Source organism: Vombatus ursinus, unplaced genomic scaffold (assembly GCF_900497805.2).
Source record: "Vombatus ursinus unplaced genomic scaffold, bare-nosed wombat genome assembly UNPS02004869.1, whole genome shotgun sequence".
In the NCBI taxonomy this organism is placed as follows: domain Eukaryota; kingdom Metazoa; phylum Chordata; class Mammalia; order Diprotodontia; family Vombatidae; genus Vombatus; species Vombatus ursinus.
Genome location: NW_020944647.1, coordinates 60,219 through 76,814, shown reverse-complemented (window position 1 = coordinate 76,814; position 16,596 = coordinate 60,219). Strand labels below are relative to the sequence as shown.

The 16,596-nt window shown below is 38.6% G+C and overlaps 2 pseudogenes; both read right to left on the bottom strand.

The window, feature by feature from the left end:
- Positions 1 to 2,216: 2,216 nt before the first annotated feature.
- LOC114028275 lies at positions 2,217 to 4,438 on the bottom strand (annotated as a pseudogene).
- A 479-nt stretch (positions 4,439 to 4,917) lies between these two features.
- LOC114028267 lies at positions 4,918 to 6,981 on the bottom strand (annotated as a pseudogene).
- Between the last annotated feature and the right edge of the window lie 9,615 nt (positions 6,982 to 16,596).

The following is a 16,596-nucleotide window of genomic DNA, read 5'->3' as shown; positions in this document are numbered from 1 at the left end:
AGATCACCTTCCTCAGAGGAAAACATACAGGAATATCATAGTCAAATTCCAAAACTCCCAGGTCAAGGAGAAAATATTATGAGCAACAAGGAAAAAAGCAATTCAAATATGGTGAAGTCACAATTAGAATTACACAAAATCCAGCAGTGGCTACATGAAAAGACTATAGGTCTTAGAACACTATAAAGCAAAAAGCAAAAGAACTAGAGTTATGACTGAAAATATCATACCCAGCAAAATTAAGTATAATTCTGAATGAAAAAAATGGACATTGAGCGAATTGACAGACTTTTAGGATTTTATTGCAAAAAGACCAGAACTTAATAGAAAATTTGGCATATAAAATACAAGAGGAATATAAATCACAGACTGATTATAAAGGACTGAATAAGGACAATATCATTTACTTTTTATACATGGAAATGTAAAGTGTGTATGTAAGATTATCATTAGTAATTGAGTAGTTCAAAAGAAAAGAGTGGAGTAGAGCCGAATATGATGTGATTCTTAAAATTAAAATTATGTAAAAAAAAAAGGTAAAAAGAGTGATTATCTCATACAAATGATGTGTGAGAGTAAGAACTGATACAGAGAAATTAGATGGGGGACAAAGGCTGGTAGTTCTGGAACCCTACTCTCATTAGGAATGGGTTAAAAAGGGAACTATATGTATATAATGGAAATTTATTGCTTTATTTTGAATCCTCTCTTATGTGCTGCTGTATATATGGCAATTGTTTTCTTTTCACTTTTTACCTGTTTATGCTACTCTTGAGTTTTGATTATTGGAAGTCCAATTTTTGGTTTAGTTCTGATCTCATGAAGGCTTGAAATCCTTCTGTTTCATTGAATGACCATTTTTTTCCTGTTAGTATTATTATGCTTAATTTTGCTGGTAGGTAATTCTTGGTTGTAGTCCTAACTCCTTTGCCCTCTGGATTATCATGTTTTATGACCACAGATATCTTAATGTTGCAGCTACCAGGTCCTATGTGATCCTGATTGTGACTTCTTGATATTTGAATTGTTTCTTTCTGGTCACTTTTTGACCAGTGTAGTATTTTTCCTTTACCTGATAGTTTTGAAATTTGGCTATAATGTTCCTTGGAGTTTTTATTTTAGGATCACTTTCCTGAGATGATCAGTGGATTCTTTCAATGCTTATTTTGCCCTCTGGTTCCAGGATATCAGAGCAGTTTTCCTTTATAATTTCTTGAAAGATGCTGTCCAGGTCTTCTTTCTGATTATGACTTTCAGTTAGTCCAATGATTCTGATATAGTCTATCCTGGATCTATTTTCCAGGTCAAATGTTTTTTCCCAAGAAGTAATTTAAATTTTCTTCCATTTTTTCATTCTTTTCAACTTGTTTGATTGATCCATGATGTCTCATAGAGTCATTAGCTTCTACTTGCTCAATTATAACTATTAAGGCACTGTTTTCCTCAATTAGCTTTTGTATTTTCTTTTCCATTAGGCCAATTTTACTTTGTGTGTGTGTGTATATGTGTGTTTGTTATTCCACTTTATTGATATTGTGCAAGAAGGCAATAGAAGTAACACTTGTGCTTGCAAAGGGGAGGGTCCAGGTGTCACATGCAGCCAATCGTGACTCCCACTTGTCATCCATGTTCCTCTTGGCAGTGAGAGCATGCCACCCCTCCACCAAAGTGACATCCCCACACTTGGGGCACCTTAATGTGATTTTTGCTATGAGGTTCATAATTAGTAGCAAAATAAAAATCAATTTCAACACTTTATAAAAAGGCAAATGTAAAAGTATCTGTAAATCACATTAACTTAAATGTTTAGCAGCACACCCAATAAAATATAGCTCATACACACAACACTACACTTTTTGACATCATGAATGCTTCTCTTGCCATTATTTACAGTGGAATAGTTTGGGTTGACTGATATATACAGGAAACAAATATGGAAATAGAGATAGCCCTAGAAAGCACTATGTCCCGGTGTTTTGACTCCTTTTAGTTCATACAAGTTCCCAGGATGCAGAGCATGATAAAATGTTTACATATTCAGCATAAAAATATCTAAAATAGGTTAACAAAAAAGAGCCAAGCCTCCACCCAATGAACATCTGAGAATATGCAATTACAGGGAGCTCAGTGTTCTAGGGAGGCCAAAGGCTGGAAGAGCCGAAGCTGGACTGGTTTCTCCCAGTTCTCATCCTATTCACTGTCCAATGGCTACTCTATTACCCTGCGACCTCGAGGGACAGCTCTCATCCACACAGTGTTTCATACTGTCTGGTAAGCATTGAGATGAGCTTCTCTCAGCTCTCAGCACTTGGGATGAAAATGTACCACTGCACTTCTCTGCCCCCATCATGTCCCCTGGGTTTGGGGGCTCCCTGGGCAGTAACCAGAGTACCTCCAAAGTGATCCAGGGTCAATTTCTGCATTAAGTCTTGGTTTTATACACCATCATCAAACATGAAAGTAAGAGCCTGAGGGTACATCTGGTAGCCCATGAGTACCTGGTCCAGGTCCAAGATCCTCTGGCCATTAGCAAACCAGTATTTGTGTTTGTTTGGTGGCTCCTTGGCAAAATCAAGTAGTGGGTAATTAACAGGGTCCTCATCAAAAAGGAATAAATCTGAACTGGTCAGAATTAGTGTCTTTGGCTGGAGTGAAGTCTTGGCTGGCTGAAGAAGTGCCTTCCATAGGTTTCACTTGGAATGCCAAAACATAGAGGAGTATATTCAGAGCTGAGTGATCTGCCAAGTCATGCATCTTCTCAGCCACAATAAAAGCCAAATTTCCAATCTCCTCCTCATTAGGGTAAATAAATTTTACTCTGCTAGAGTGGATCAATTCATAATTGTCCATTTTTCCTGTATTTTTGCTTCCAAATTCAGAGGAAAAGTCCTTGTTGACTGGTTCTGGGAAAGGTCTGTGGGCCAGCAAGGAGAGGACAGCCATAAAGTGTTGAATGAAGGCATGAGCAGAGTAACTGTCTCAAGTCAGACAAGTTACAATGTGATCTGCAGAAAAGCCAGTAACCCAAAAATACTGATTAGAGTCCTACATTAACTGACTATAGGTCATTGAGCTTTAAAACAAACTACTGGAAAATGGAAAGGCTATTGCCATAATCAGAGTTCCTCTGATTCCAGAAATCTAGCGAAGGCTCACAATGGTGCCAGATGGAGTCATCCAGCAGAAAGTACACAGCTTTGGTTGTTAGTAATACGCAAGCAGTGACTTCTACATCAAGAGTTTTGTAGAATAAAACTGATGACTACATAAGGTGTCTCCGCTCTTTGTTTTCAACCTCAGCCACATTGGTATGGAAAAACTCAACAATGGCACTTCCCCTTAATCCAGCCACATACTGAAGAGATGAGGAAACCAGCAGGTAAAAAGGGATGTGGTTGTCTTCAGTCATTTTCTGCATCAGAAATTCACTTGGGTACAGGGAGGAGAGAATCAAATGAGGCTTGGAAAAGCTCACTGCCTGTAGATTATTGGAGTCCAAGAGGTGGTTTTTGGAAGCTTCGAAGATAACTATAGTCTTCACATTCTGTAGGAAAGTCCTCAAGATGTTGTAGATTCTCAAAAAATGGAATTTTTCATGAGGTAGGACAAATGCTGTAGTAACAAATCTGTACCCAACCATTGGTTCAAGCTCATGGCCATCAGAGAAAAAAGCTTGAGGCTGAGTGGAATGTCAGGTTAAGTGCAACAGAACTGAGGCCAGAGGAATCCAACTCAGTTTGAAGATCTTTCTAGTGTCACTGGAGTATCTCCCTTTTCCTGGCAAAGCACTGAAATCTGCCTTACTATGTTCAAGTGTTGAGATATTAGAAATATTCAGTGTTGATGAAGTGCAGACTGCCCTGGTTCAGATGACTCACAAAATGAAGGCTGCAGGCCATGCTGAGCCCATTCTGTCCCTCCCTCAGAGTGACCCAAGGTCGGCCAAATGTCACTTTTATCACCATAAGCAAGATATGCAGGAAAACAACCTTTTATCTCACTGTCATCTGAGGAAATGTGGTAAAATTCCATAAGCTGGTAAATAAATTCCTGCAAGTTTGCCTTGCCACAATATAGCATGGAGCTACCTACCACAGGTGTATGCTGCAAAGAACAGCAGGGACACACCTGCTGGGTAAACAAGAATGAAATTCTTGGAGATGTGAGATATCTGAAATAAGACACAAGCAGTGTCCACCAGTTCTCACCTTTAGCACTAAGCACACTTTTAGCATGAGAAAGTCTAACTCTGCAAAGTCCGCATATGGAAAGCACAGTACTAGCTTCAAGACAGAAAGGATGTGGTGACTATTTCTTTTGGATACTTCTTGAGGAATCTCAAATACAGAGACTACACTGTCAGTCAGACTGAACGGGCTGCAAATTGCCTAAATCCTTTGTGAACCTGGATGAAGAAGCTCCAGAGGACTTTGAGCATGTGCGGATGCTTGGTGGATGCCCCTCCGTCAGGGGCAGTGCTCCATTCCAGAGCTGGCTCTCCCTTAGGAAGTCCTATTTCAAAATAGCCACCCTCTGTATCAATGTCTCTGGAGTCATTCCCAGGGCCCCTTCTGCTGGCTACTTCAGTCCAGGAAAGTGGCTGTCTCTGCACTACCTACCTTATCACAGCAGAAAAGTGCTGGATGAAATCCTGGTTGGTAGTTGTGTAGGCTATGCAAGTGAATGGCAAAATGATGATGTTGCCTGGGTCAGGCAGCACAGCATATTTATCCTCTGAGTGGCCCAAACATGTGGGATTGTCAGTCTCAGAGTTTTTCCTCGAGTCCTTTATAGAAGCTGCCTGTCCTTTATGTGTAAACCCTGAAGGTTCCGAGTAGTTCTGGGTAAGCAAGTGATCATTAGGAGTCACACTAGCAGATGGTGAGAAGTTGCTCACTAGGGCTACTTTTCTATGTATTATTTCTTTTTATTAGAGTTATTCAGTTTGTACTTAGCTTCCTTTGCTTTCTGAATTGCTTTCAACACCTCTACAGTATCAAGCTCCTCTGTAATAATGGTATCATCCAAACAGGTCTCAGAGACCCTTTCCCCAACCTGATCTAGTACTTTGGTCCTATAACCAAGGATGATGCTCAGAGGATTGCTGGACAATGCCACTTCTTCTAAGCAAGGGAGGCTTCCTATGTTTTTTTATCTCCTCAGTCTGCTCAATTTTATTGTTACTGAGATCCAAATTGACTAGAGAATATAGTTTGTTTAATCCACTGAGACTTTCCAGGAGGATACCTGCTAAATTCAGAGTCTTTATGTTCCCTAGTGTGATATGAACATCTAATGATGTGAGACAGATACAAATGGATGAGATTGTAGAAGTGCTAGAGATTTTCTGCTACCATCACTCCATTGTGACTCAGATTTAAGAATTCAATCTTTGGAATAAGTTTCACAGAATCATCAGTTTGTGAGACGCTATTGTGACTCATACCTAGAGTAGTTAATGCTCTCCATGTTGAAATAACTTCAGTTACAGGGCAATTGAGATGTGCACCCTCTGGCTCCCACTCATCAAATTCTGATGCTTCGGGAACAATGATTTCTTTCATTGAGGTTACCGAGAAACTCAATGTGGCTAAGGTATGTTTGGATGAAATAAGCCCTTTGATATGCTTTGCATCACAGTGACTTATCTCTATCTGATGAAGAGACTTAAATATTGACAAATCAAAAGGCAAGAGATGCTCCTGAATGTTTCTGGTCCCAAAAGGTCCTCCTGTGCTAGGTACTTTCAGGTACTGGAGTCTACATGTTAAGTCCAGAATGTGACCCATGTTAGTCCAGACATTTCCACTAGCACAGGTGGGTTTTCCTTGCCAACGCTGCTGAGTGATTGCATATAACTGCAATGGCCTAATGGCAAAAACTTCTCCAGCTATTAAGAGCTGTTCACCTTTGTGAAAGGCTTCTCAGCTAGGGCAGCAGCGATGCCATTTATTTCATGGAAGTGAAAATGTAAAAAGTGTGACAACATTTTAGGTGTAGCAACAGGGAACTTTGTAAGAAGCTTTTGCAGGTAGACTTCCAAACCTTTTTCTTTTCTCCACCAGACTTTTGGAACTTTTTCCAATTATCTTTTTAAGAGGAAGTAGGTTCTTATCAATCTTCTTTTCAGCAATAAGCTTTTCATGTAGATCATGGAAGTCACTATAATGATATTTGATTGGCCATTGATGGCTGTCAACCATAACTTGGATAATATAAACCATGTAGTTCTCCACTAGCTCAGAGCCTTGGGTCCTTGCCTCCTTGGTTGACTCAGCCACTTACTCTTCTGCTGGAAGCTCCTGGTGGCTGCTGCCATGGCCCATGGAGCCCATCCTTGGAGGGGTCATTGACACTGCCCTCTCCTAGCAACCCTACCACAGCTCCCATCTGCAGCCACCACTTCTAGCCTACCACCATGGATGTTTGCATCTGCCAATTCTACTTTTTAAGCAACTTTCCAAGCTACTGACTCTTTTTTCATAATTCTCTTGCATCACTCTAATTTCTTTTTCCAATTTTTCTTCTATCTCTCTTATATGATTTTTAAGCTCCTTTTTGAGCTCTTCCATGAGATCTTTCTGGTCTTGAGGCTCCTCCCCATTTTTCTTTGGGGTTTTGCCCATAAGGGTTTTGACCTCATTGTCCTCTTTTGAGTTTGTGTCTTGGTCTTCCCTATTATCATAACAACTTTCTAGGGTCAGATTCTTCTTTTGTTGTTTTCTGCTCATCATTTTTTTTTACCTTTTTCCTTTTTTTAAAATTTGAGATCTGCTCCTAGGGTTAAAAGGGCACTGCCTCTAGGTTCTTGTGCTACGGCTGCAGGCCCTTACGGTTTACCTGGTGCTGCACTAATGTTGCCCTGAGACCCACAGGGGACCCTAGTGTCTGGTGCTGCACTGAGGACATGGGATAGGGGATTGGTTGGGGTGCTGGAGGCCCCTGGTGCTGTTCTGTGGTCCTAATGATGGTATCTGTCATGTGCTGAGGCCTGGTGGAGTGTTTTCCATGAGTTGCTTATTTGCTTAGGCACCCATAGGGTAGGTGTCTACGTATTTGCCCAGAGGTGTGCCAGAGAACTTAAAGGTCTGGCTATTGAAGCATGTGGTGGTTCTTAGAGCTAGAGTCTGCTGGTTCCCCTGGCTATCCTAAGGCAGGGTGGTGGGGGTGGGGAGGGTCCTGGTGTTGGTATTTGCCTTCTCTACCATACTGGAGCTCAGGATCTCTCACTGGTTTGCTAAGGTGGGGCTTGCTGCTGGCTTGTTGGGATGCTTCCTGTCCTGGGCTGTGCTTCCCTTTCACCCAAGTAAGATGAGCCTCTCTTACTGATCCTCTACACTTCTTGGGCTAAAAGATTGTTTCATTGCATCATTTTGCTGGTTCTGCTGTTCCAGGATTTCTTTTGGGGCTCTTTTTTATAGTTGTTTACAGGTGAGTATGGGAGAGTTGCATCAGTTTAGTGCTTACTTCACCATCTTGGCTCCCAGAAGTCACTCTTGGTATCATCTTTTATTTGTGAATCATGTACCAATTGTGACTTTGTTTTGGTATATGGTATGAGATGTTGGTCTATATCTAGTTTCTGCCATTCTGTTTTCAAGAATTAATACCATTTCTCTTGTGCTTTCCCTTATCCATATGACTGTGAGATTATAAGAATAGGATTATATTTTGTTTTACTTTATGAGTATTCAATTTCCCTCCTCTAAGCCACCAAGGCATATAAATGTAAAACAACCTTATTTTGACAGATGTGACATATAGAAAAAGTAATGGTTGCCAGTAACCAAAATATCAAACTAAGTACCCTACTTCCCTCTCCATCACAGGTCATTGAATATTATGGTTGCCACAAAAGAATCATGACATTAATTGTTTAAAAACAGTAGCACGAATACCCAACTATTCATAATTCTGAGACCAATGTCAGTTGAATGTCAGTTGCCTTCTCTGTATTCCCTGAGGTTTGTGCCCCCTTTGTGAATGACTTACCTGTGGAGAGTAAGCAAAAAGAAATCTAGAATAAAGCTATAGAATGGAAAATGGCAGAGGCAAATCATAATGAGAGAGCAAAGGAAAAGGAACTATAAAAAACAACTACAATCATCATCATTACCATCATCAAATTTCATTTATATAAAGGCTTCAAGGTTTATAAAAAAACTTTAAATAAGTTAACTCATTTGATACAACAACCCTGTGAGACAGAATGCTATTATTGTCCCCTTTTTACAAATGAGGAAACTGTGGCTGTGAGAAGTTAAGTGATTATCCTAGGATCATAGGGTCAGTGAGGCTTGAGTTTGAATCTTGCTTCAGGCCATCCTGATTCCAAGTATTATGTTCAATTGACTGTTTCATCTGGCTGCAGTAAGAGGAGCATAAGACTGGTATGGACTAAAGGGAAAGGTAGAATTACAACATCAGGATATAAACCAAGAAGAAGGGATAGAAAAAAAAACACTGTGACATCAGAGAGAATTGTAATTTCAAATAAATTGTGCATCCAAGATACAATGAATCAAAGAAGCTTGGCTTGGCCACTACTTTACTGAAAACGTAACTTTTAATTTGCTACAGAAAGCCTGTAGAATTGAGTAGCCTACGTTCATTCTGGAGGCAAGGCTGGGACAATTCTTTATAGAGTAGAATTATAACCTTACAGACTGGGAAAAGAAATCATTTGGTCCAGTCCCCTGACTGTATTATTTTCCTTGCACTGGAGCAAATATTGCTAACCTGCTTTCTCCCTAAAAGCTGTACTGTCAAAAAAAAAAAACACACTATGTGAATACACAATTATAATTCCTATACTTCAATAATGATACCTTCTTCAGAGTTGTTATTATTATTGTTGCCATTGTTGTTGTTGTTTTAAGTCTTGATCTTTGATCCATTGGCTAAAAAGTTGGTCCTCATTATTCTCATGAAAATGTAGGATATGCTATAGCATCGGGAGTTGAGCTAGAATCCACGAAGAACATCCTGAGAAAGAACTCTATTAGCCACAGGAAAGCTTGACCAAGTTAGAGTAATGGCACCTCTTCAAAGATCTTTAAACACAGGTGAGCTCATTATTTTTCTGGAATGGTTTTAGAAGGACCCATTGTTCCTAATTTAACTCTAAAGATGAACTTGCAAAACAATGTCTCATCCAGAAGTTCTATGAGCCCCAAGAGAATCATTCTAATTTATTTCATTTTTATAGGCGAGAAGTATTGATTGATTACAATAAGTGACAATGAATGCTCCCTAGGGGGAATTTTTCTTACTGGGCTTCTCAAATCAGCCCAGCCTAGTGGTAGTCCTCTTTGTGGTGGGTTGATCTTCTATCTCTTAACTTTGGTAGGCAATGCCATGATCATACTGGTCTCCCCGGTGGACCACCATCTACAGACACCTGGGAAAATACCAAGTGTGGCAGCACTTTATACTGATGAAGTAGAGAGCTGAGGGAATGGGAAAGGACAATACTTGTGGGATATGAGGAAAGGAGTGATTATGTAGCACTCCACTTCAGCTTGAAGGAAAGAGCCCAGCATCTAGGTGGGGCCAGTTCTTTACCCATTAAAGTCACTTGGGGCAGAGATCCAAGCTGTTGAACTAGGAATTATCCAGTGTGGGAGAAGGCCAAGCCATTTTTGAGATTCAAGCCCCAGGAAATCATGGAGGGAGAAAGACAGACAGGCAAATTAAGAAATAGGAAATGGCAATATGAGAAAATAAGGAAGTAGAAAAGATCTTAGGGGAAAGAAAACTCAAACACCATGGGCATAAGTAGATAAACCAACAGGGAAGAAAACAGATAAAGAAAGTATGATCAATGTTTTTATTTTTTAATTAATGCAGCCATAATACAAATACTATAAAACCAAAGGAAATAATTCAGCACTTGATGAGGTGAAACCATAAAACACTGTTTCTGAAAGGTTTAAAAGAAAATTAAAAATTGTAAGAACAGAATTTATAAATTGTAGAGCAGAAATGATTGACAGAAGAGAAAAACTTCAATGTTTGATGGAAACTTTTGTTTTAAAGTTAAGAAAGAGAAGACAACTGATTGCAAATGCAAATACACAGAAGTGAAAGAATTGTAAGAGGATAATCAAAAACCATGACATCAAAATAAAACAATTTCTGTATTCAATCAAAACATTGATTTTTGAAGACAGGATGAATAGAGTCAACCTAAGAATTACAAGTATCCCAGAAGTCAAAAAACCTGAACACCACAAAGCAAGAAATAATAAAAAAAAAGCAGCTTGTAACTTCTGAACACAGGAAAGAAAGTGCCAATTGAAAAAATCCACAGATCACCTCCAGGAAAAACAGGAGAAGGGGTGGGGAGGGGCTGCTAACTCCAAGACCAAGAATGGTTAAATTTAACAATTCACTTGCAACTAGCAGAAAGATTTTCAAATACAAAGGAAAGGAAATTTGAGTAACAAAAGTCTATTCTACACCTGCCACAAAAAGAAATATGGATGGAAATGGATGGCTAAAGGAGACAATAGAATACTATGTTCTAAAGACCAATGTAGCTCAGGATGGAACACAGAGTAATCTACTCTGCAAATCTGAGCTTCACTATAAATGAAAAAGAAAAGATGGAGATTCAATAATAAAAATGTGTTAAAAGTATTTTAATGAAAAAGCTACAGACCTGAAGATATTATTTGCCTCTCAAATACCACATAACACAGAAAACAGAAATACAAGAGGGGTAAACAAATGTAGCAGTCAAGCATAGCAACTGCAACAGAGTGACAGCAGAGAAGACTTAAGAGACTGTAATATATAAATTACATAATTATGTATAAATATATTTAAATATAAATATATAAATTATATAGTATATAATGTGTAAATTATAAATTTACTTAAAGAGACAGAGTAAAAGTGGAAGTTAAGTTTAAATGATGATGGATAGGCAGATCTGCAACATGGTGGACAGAACCTGACAGCACCCCTCCTATTGGTGAATCAATAGTTTTGTGGAACTATAATTACAAAATAGGAGGGCATGTAGAAGAGAATAGAGAAGGAGGAGGATAGTTGGAAATATATAGTGTGCCCTGGTCATGTCAAGAAATAGCAATGAGGGGAAGATGACTCCTATGATTTCTCAGGAAGAAAGGAGCCTGTACACGAGTAGGTGAGGAGGTGGGGAAGAAATTGCAAAGGGATTAAGGAAAGGGGAGGTCTTGTTTTGGTAATGGGAGGGGGATGCTATTGATGAATGCTCCTACAGTTGAAGAGAGATGTTCTGTGAAGGGAGATTGAGACCTTGTGCTAGACCTCTTGTCTGTCTCCATCTGGTGATGAGACACTTGAGAACACATGACAACACTTGTCCTGCCTGGGAAAGTGAAGAATGAGATTGAAGACTACCAACATATGGGACATGGAGCTAAAGAGGAAATTTTAAACTGGGAAAGCAGATGACAACAGAAGCGTATAAGAAGATACTCCTAACCAACTCCTTTGTGGACATTGTAGGTCTACATTGTTGCAAATTGTATGTTTTTGGACTTTTTCAATGTATTTATCAGATATACTGATTCCTTTCTCTTTTATTTTTAGTCTTTAAAAAATACTTTATAAAAGGTGGCTCTCTAGGAGAGGTTAAGAGAAGGGATATTAGGGGAAACTATGATCATGTTAAAAAGACATTAATAAAAACTTATTCAAAATTAAGTAAATTTTAGGGTAATTGGGGCAAGGGGGAATAATGTCTTTAAGTTTGAGAAGTTGTCAAAGATTCATGTAACAGAAAGCATTCAAGCTAAGTTTAGAAGGAAGTTGGAGATTCTAAGAAACATAGGTGAGGAGAAAGTGCATTGCAGGCAAGGAGGAGAAGGGCATTTTGTACATAGTGACAGAAGATGGAATGTTGCACGTGAAAATCAGAAAGAAGTCCCCAGTAACTACCTATTACCTAAAGGGTCAAATGTACTCCTCTGTTTGGCATTTGAAAATTCTTCACAACATGGTACCAACCTATTTTTCTAGCCTCGCTAGATTTTACAAAATTTACAAAAACTGGAATACAGACTTTTCTTCATATCCAGAACCTCACTTCCCATCTCCATGGTTTTTACACAGCCTGTCCACTGAGCCTATATTCATTGCTTCCTCATATCGATCTTTTAGAGTCCCTCATTTCTTTTGAGATACACCTCAAATATTATCTTCAACCAAAGTATTTCCTGATGTTACACTTCCTCCTTCTGCTTTTCTTCAACCCAACAAATCACCTTGTATGTTTGTTTTGTACATGGCTTATAAGTATATGTTGCCTTCTCTGAAAGAATTTAAATTCCTTCAGGACTAGAACTGTTTGATTTTTCTGTATTCTTAAGAGTGCCTGGCACATGTGTTTTAAAAAGTTCATTGATCAACTAATTGTAACATGTGTGAAGGTGAGGTAGGTAGGAGCTATGTACAAATGGATATTTGTATTTGTATTTGATTTGATTTGGATATGATCTTAGAGGTAAAAGGCAGCCACTGGAGTTTTTTATTCATGAGTTTGTTTTAGTAGGTGAGTGATACTGTCAAACCTATGCTTTAGGAATATCACCCTGGCAGCTATCCATAGTCATTGGTCCATTACCAAAGGATTGAATACACATGGCTGAAGTAGGTTGTGACATATACTCTACATGTATATAACTTTACATGGCTTTACAAGAATTAATACTTTTTGTCTTGTGTTTTTTCTTACCCATATTTCTCTGTCAGATCATAAGAATGTGACTATATTTTTGTTCTACTTAATGGGTTTTCAATTTCTCTTTTCTAAGCAACCAACTAATTGTGAACTTAAAACCACCTTATTTTGACACATTTGGCAAATACAAAAAGCAATGGTTGTAGGAAACATCTCTTAAATGGACTATTCTACTCCTATCTCCTTCCCTGGATATTCAGATAACTGTGTCCCACAAAAGATTCATGGTAGTAATTGGTGAAAAACAGTACCATAAGGACCCTACTACTCATGATTCTGAGATCAATTGAATGTCATTTGCCTTCTCCCTATTCCTGGAGGTTGGCACCCCCTTTGTGAATGACCTGCCTTTGTACCATCACATAGCTTAACTCAGACACTTGCAATTGCTGCCATCACTGCTGGATTTTTTTCTTTTTGTTCAGTAGCCACTGATTTAACTTAGATACATCTGGTTGTTCATCTTACAACTTTAATTCAGCAGTTGGCTTGCTTTCCTAATAATTACCATCTCCCTGAAACTGCTTTAACATGTACATATCAGATCTTTTCTGAGCATGAATCTTGGGTTTATAGCCTTATGGGAAAATGGTCACTTCCTCTTTCAGCTAATTCAATTAGAAAAGTAAGGGACTGGCCAATATCTTTCATGGAAAGGCCATCTCTTCCACAAACTATAATTAATTGTAATGTCAATTTTTAATCTCCACAGCTACTAGAAGAGTATTAGTCAGTCAATAATCATTTATTTAGAGCCTGCTCAGTGGCAGGCATTGTGAGTAGTGATAGGAGTACAAAGAAAAGACAAATAGAAGACAAAGGCAAAAGATAGCCACCTCTGGAGCTCTGTTGCTTCAGAGTGACAGAACCACAGAATTCCCTTTTATCTGATATTATTGGATTGATCATTCCTCTGCAAGCTTCAGATTGGATCAGAAACTAGAAGTGAGGCTCCATTCTGCTCTTGGGATTGAAGTCACACACTCCCAACCTTTACAACATCTTTTATTAGTTTTTTTTTAATTTCCTGTACATTTTTTTCTAAAAAGGATTTATTTTACTTCTTCACTTCTTTAATTCTCATCCCTTTTTGTCCACTTTTCACTTTTAATTTTTTGACGAATGAACATTATACTCATTTGTCCCTTCTTTAATCTCCTTAATTGCTAAAGCAACTATTTTAAGTTTCCTCTTCTAAACAGTTTCTATGTAATTACTTAAATAGAGAATATAGAAATATTATCTCATGGTAAAAAATATTTCAGTATTTGATTATGCAGCTCATTATTACCCCTGCCTTTTCTATGATCATTCCCTCCCCCCATATGATCTGAAATCTCTTCTATTAGTGCAAGTCCACTCACCTCTTTTGGGTGTCAATTGCCTGCTAGAGTTATAAATCCCCAAATAATTAGGCAGGAAGCTGTCCATGGAGGCACTACATGCTAGGCATCAAATATCTGTGGATTATGCCACTTGGAAGGTCCCCATCTCCCACTAAAGAATATCTCTCTCCCAATGGGAACATTTTTTCATAGAGACATTGTTCCACAACTGAATAGAAATTCACCTTTTGTCCACCCTGTTTTAATACTTGTCCTTGCCATTTCACCTGTTCTCCTATGGGCCCTCTTATTCCTGAGAGACTATACCTCACACTCACTGATGAGAACCATATCTTATGTTTCATTGAGAAAATAAAGACTATTCACTGAACACTCTTTTAAGTTTTCCCTCCTCTTTGTCACAGATCACTCAAATGCCTTTTGCCAATATCTCTTTCTTCAAGCTAGACTCACATGAGGATGTAATCCTTGTCCTTGCCAAGGCAAATCCCTCTCCATGCCCAAGTGATTCCATTCTATCTTGCTTCTCTAACATATTGTGCCCTCTATCATCCTCTCTCAATTTTCTTCAAAATTCCTGTCTACTGGACATTTTGCTGCTGGCTATGACTCCCTACCTATTTCCTTCATGTTCAAAAGAAAAAGTCTTCCTCTTTGTCCATGAGTTTCTTCTACCTATTTTCCCACATCTCTCCTCTCTTTTGCAGCTAAACTCCTTGAAAAGTCATTCTACATTAGAGAACTCATTCTCCCCTTCCTTTCCCTTCTCTCTGTCTTTATATCTGTACAAATCTCATTCCTGACCTCATTATTCAACCAAAAGTGTTTTCTATTGATCTTTTCATTGCCAAATCCACTGGCCGTTTCTCAATACTCATTTTTCTGGATGCCTCTGCAGCTTCTGACATTGTTAAAATGACCCTCCTTTCCTTAACCCTCTCTTCTCCCCAGGTTTTCATAATCTTCTCTCCTGGTTCTCATCTTACCTATCTGACCCTTTCTTCTTAACCTCTTTTCTGAATCTTCATCCAGCTCATCTCCAATCACCTTGGCCATCCCACAAAATTCTGTCCTGGGATTTCTTCTTTTCACTCTGATTTTGATTTCATAAATGATCTCATCTGCTCCCAGTGATTCCATTATGATGTCTAATACTGATGCTTCTTAGTTTGACATCCATTTTCCCTAACATCCAGACTCACATCTCCAACTACTTACTAGACATTTTGAACTGGGTGTCAAAATAGATACCTTAAACCCAACATGTCCAAAACTGAGCTTACTATCTTTCTTCCCAAACTTTGCTCTTTTACTGCCTATTACTATTGAGGACACAACTATCATCCAAGTTAGCTAGCCTTATAAGCCAGCATTAGAAATCATTCGTGAATACTCACTCTCTCATCTCTCATATACATTTTGTTGCCAAAACCTTTAAGTTTTATTTTAATATCCCTTTAGTATTTCCCCTTCTCCCTCTTGAAAACCTACCACCCTAAGGCAGGTTTGGATCACCTCATGCCTGTGCTATTGCAGTAGGCTACTACTTCATTTCCTTGCCCCAAGTCTATCCCTACACTAGTCCATTCTCCACTCAGCTATAAAGTTTATCTTTCCAAAGTATAGGTCTGATCATGTAATGCCTCTATTCAATAAACACCATTGCTTCCCTATCACCTTCAGAATCAGATGCAAAATCCTCTGATTGACATTCAGAGCTCTTCAAAACCTAAGCCCTTCCTATCTTTCCAGATTTTTTAAACCCTTTACTCCAATGCACTTACAAGTGACACTGGACATCTTGCTGTTCTTCTCTCAAAACACTTCATTTCCAGGTGGTGTTCCAGTTCCCCAGCTCTTCCCCTATCCTTGAATTCTCTTGCTTCTTACCTTTACTTTCTGGCTGCTTTGTCCTCCCTCAGGGCTCAACCTCTCTACAAGAGACCATTCCAAGTCTACCATACTGCTAAGATCTTCCTTCTGAGATTACACCAATTTACGTTGAATATTTATTTTATATAATTCAATAGTTATTTAAATGTGCTCTCTGCTAAAGGTAAAAAGTGATATTTTTGCCTTTGTTTGTATCACTTGCACTTACCACAGTGCCTGGCATTTGCTAAGCAATTTTAAGTCTTATTATTGATGATGTTCACAGAAGCAAGGAAACAAACCCAATACTTGTTCCAATGTACTTAATACAATATTCATGTAGCCTCTGTAGAAGTTGTATGCATTTAGTCCAAGGCTTTCATTGTACAGAGAAGAATAATGTGGCTAATAATAGTGACATGACTTACCCCCCCAAAATAGTTATCTAATATGAATATATTATATGGCCTGAGCCTTCCTGATGATGATTCTGAGGGGCAAAAGAGAAAGAAACCTCCCCTCTAACTTGGGTATGAGATGCTAAATTTTAATGAGGTATTTTATAAAATTCCTGGTTCTTGAACTATACATTATTTTTAGGACTGGAACTCTGCAATTCATAGCGTTATTGGGGAGATATTAGAT